Consider the following 3,760-nt stretch of genomic DNA (forward strand, 5'->3'; position numbering starts at 1 on the left):
ATGGTGAGGTCCCCTCTTGGGACTGAGCCCCTGGATGTGATCATTCCTCAGGGTGCTGAGATCTGACATTCTATAACGTGGACACGAACCTGCGAGTTGTTATCTTTGTAAGCATAGAGAGTGCTTCAACAGAACCATGGTGTGATCATTGGCAAGCACTTGCTGAAAAATGTCCCAGTTAACGTCTAGCATTGCCTTGGCATCTAGGAGAGACACGGCCCAGTTAGTATTCGCAGCATTTAATGAAAACTTAGTAGCCTCATAAATACTGAAGAGTACTTAGGAGATCTGCGGGAGTATCAAAGCTCATCACATTACAATCCTCCACTTTTTCAATCTCCCTCAGTGCAATATTTAGGAGGAAACCTAAGACAGTCGATAGTAAATCCAATCGATTGTCTTTTTGTGACCTAACAACGGGATTCAATTAAGCCACACGAGCCAGTCCTTCAGATGTAAACTAACATCCTCACATGTAACAGGCTAGCATCATCAGGCTGGGCACATACGTCTGACAAAGCAGACTCATTGCTACCAAGTGTCACCAAGTGGAATCAACTTGCATTACTCGGCATCATGCACAGAAAGTGTTAACTAATAGAAGAGTAATGTTCAGCCACACATGCGGTAAAGAGGTAACACTGAAGCATGAAAGGCTACGGTCCTCAATAATGAATTATACTATAAACAAATACTTTGAGTTATTAAATGTAGACCATTGCAAAATGAACTTAGGTGGAATGATTCCAATGTGGGTCACAATAAGCACCTAAAACATATACAGAGTACAGACTTCAGTGCTGCTGTATCAGGATAATCAATAACTTTCCAAGAACAATACACATTATATAATACTCCGACACAATGTTTACACGCTCATTGTCCAACTATCATGTTCATGTAGGAACTATCTTTGTTCATGTCACTTATTTGGAACAAAAGGTGACTGAGTTGAGATTGAGTGAGACAACATGGAATTGAGGAATATGGAATTGAGGAATATGGATTTGAGGAGGGCAGGCATCTGTTAACCTTGAATGAACATGGAACATTGCATCACATGGAAGGGTGGCTTAGTGCCTGAGACTTTGAGGGAGAGAAGTAAAATATATTTACAAAAGCGCAAAGTATGTACAGTGATTGAACACCCCTGTGTCATCATTATGAATTCAGAACTTCATTATGATTATCCTGATCCCCCTTCCCCTCATGTTCCTTGATCCCTTTAGCCCCAAACTATATCTAATTTCTTCTTGAAATCAGACAACGTGTTGGCCTTTTTTTCTTTCTGTGGTAGTGAATTTCACACATTCACCACTCTCTAAGTGAAGAAATTTCTCCTCACCTATTCCCAAGAGTAAAATATGGCTTGTGTATGCCATCACGGATGGTAAAGCATAGGTCAATTTTAAGGGTTACACAGTGGAAATCGTGGGCTAAAAGCAAAATACTGCAGATGCTGGAACCTGAAACAAAAACAGAAAATGCTGGAAATTCTTAGCAGGTCTGACAGCATCTGTTGGGAGCGAATAGAGCCAACGTTTCGCGTCTGGATGACCCTTCATCAGAGCTGCAGTAGATATCACAGTAGAGATCTTGGGCTTACTGCTCATGTTGCTCCTCATCGATATTGCTGTAAAAGTGTAATGTTCATCTGTCTTACCTGTTACACTTCTCGCATTGAAACAAATGCACTTCAGTCCACCAGACCCTCTTTGATTAGTGACCACACCCTGCTTGCTCTTTCTCTGAGTCTTTCTGGTCCTACTCTCTAGTTCCTCTTCAGTTATTCACCTTTGCTTTGGTTCCCACCCCCTGTCAAACTAGTTTAACTTTGCTGTTTATAATATAGATAAATGATTTGGAGGAAAATGTAACTGGTTTAATTAGTAAGTTTGCAGACGACACAAAGGTTGGTGGAATTGAGGATAGCGATGAGGACCGTCAGAGGATACAACAGGATATAGATCAGTTGGAGACTTGGGCGGAGAGATGGCAGATGGAGTTTAAGCTGGACAAATGTGAGGTAATGCATTTTGGAAGGTCTAATTCAGTTGTGAGATATACAGTAAATGGTGCAACCCTTAAGAGTATTGATTGGTAGAGGAATCTGGGTGTACAGGTACACAGGTCACTGAAAGTGGCAATGCAGGTGGAGAAGGTAGTCAAGAAGGCATACGGCATGCTTGCCTTCATCGGCCGGGACATTGAGTTTAAAAATTGGCCAATCATGTTGCAGCTTTATAGAGCCTTAGTGAGGCCACACTTGCAATATAGTGTTCAGTTCTGGTTGCCACATTACCAGAAGGATGTGGAAGCTTTGGAGAGAGTACAGAAAAGATTTACCAAGATGTTGCTTTGTATGGAGGGCATTAGCCAAGAGGAGAGGTTGGAGAAACTTGGTTTGTTCTCACCGGAATGACGGAGGTTGAAGGGCGATCTGATAGAAGTCTGCAAGATTATGAGAGGCATGGACAGAGTGGATAGTCAGAAGCTTTTTCTCAGTGTGGAAAAGTCAATTACTAGGGGGCATAAGTTTAAGGTGCGAGGGGCAAAGTTTAAAGGAGATGTACAAAGCAAGTTTTTTACACAGAGGGTGGTGAGTGCCGGGGGAGGAAGTGGAAGCAGATACAATAGTGACTTTTAAGGAGCGTCTGGACAAATACATGAATAGAATGGGAATAGAAGGAAATGGTCCCTGGAAGGGTAGGGGGTTTTAGTTCAGTTGGGCAGCATGGTCAGTGCAGGCTTGGAGGGCCTAAGGGCCTATTCCTGCGCCATAATTTTCTTTGTTCTTTGTTCATTATTAGCTGAGTATCCGGATTAATAGTCTAGCGATTATACCACGAGGCCATTCCACCAGTTCTACAAAATTTGACTGTTGCCACCTGCGCATAGTGCCAAAGTTCCACAGAAGCTAAAGCCAACATGAAATAGATGGTATCGCTGACAAAAGACACATCCCCATGGATATCAAATCTAGTCATTGCACAATGCAAAAATGGTGAACATAGGGTGGGATTCTCCAATCTCATTTGCAAATCTCATAACTGGCCACATGGTGACACAATGGTTGACACTGCTGCCTCACAGCGCCAGAGACCCGGGTTCAATTCCAGCCTCGGGTCACTGCCTGTGCGGAGCCTGCACATTCTCCCCGTCTCTGCGTGGGTTTCCTCTGGGTGCTCCGGTTTGCTCCCACAGTCCGAAGCACGTGCTGGTTAGGTGCATTGGCCATGCTAAATTCTCCCTCAGTGTACCCGAACAGGCGCCGGAGTGTGACAACGAGGGGATTTTCACAGTAATTTCATCGCAGTGTTAATGTAAGCCTACTTGTGACCCTAATAAATAAACTTTAAGCATTTCTGGCCTGCTGCCAGCGAAAATGAAGAATTTGGTGCTCAGCTAAAACAGCAATCACTGCAGCGGCAAATGAGAATCTCAGCCGCAGACAAGGTTGGAGGTTTTGGCATTAGTCTATTCATCGACCTTAAGGTGGTCAACAAAACAATCATTCCAGACAAGTATTCACTTCGTTCAATCCAAGAACTGTTGGCACCATTTCAGGACTCCACAGTCTTCCTTAAGCTTGACATGAAATAGAGCTTTCTTCAGGTACTAGCAGAACAAAGCCAATCTTACAGTTTTTGTCGCTCACAAGGTCGTGTTTCAGTGCAGCAGAATGCTCTATGGACTAGGTTCAACACTGCATGCATTCCAAAAGATCTTTTCTTCATACGTTAAGGGGGTGTTCAACAAT

This window comes from Mustelus asterias, chromosome 4, assembly GCF_964213995.1.
Source record: "Mustelus asterias chromosome 4, sMusAst1.hap1.1, whole genome shotgun sequence".
Classification (NCBI taxonomy): Eukaryota; Metazoa; Chordata; class Chondrichthyes; order Carcharhiniformes; family Triakidae; genus Mustelus; species Mustelus asterias.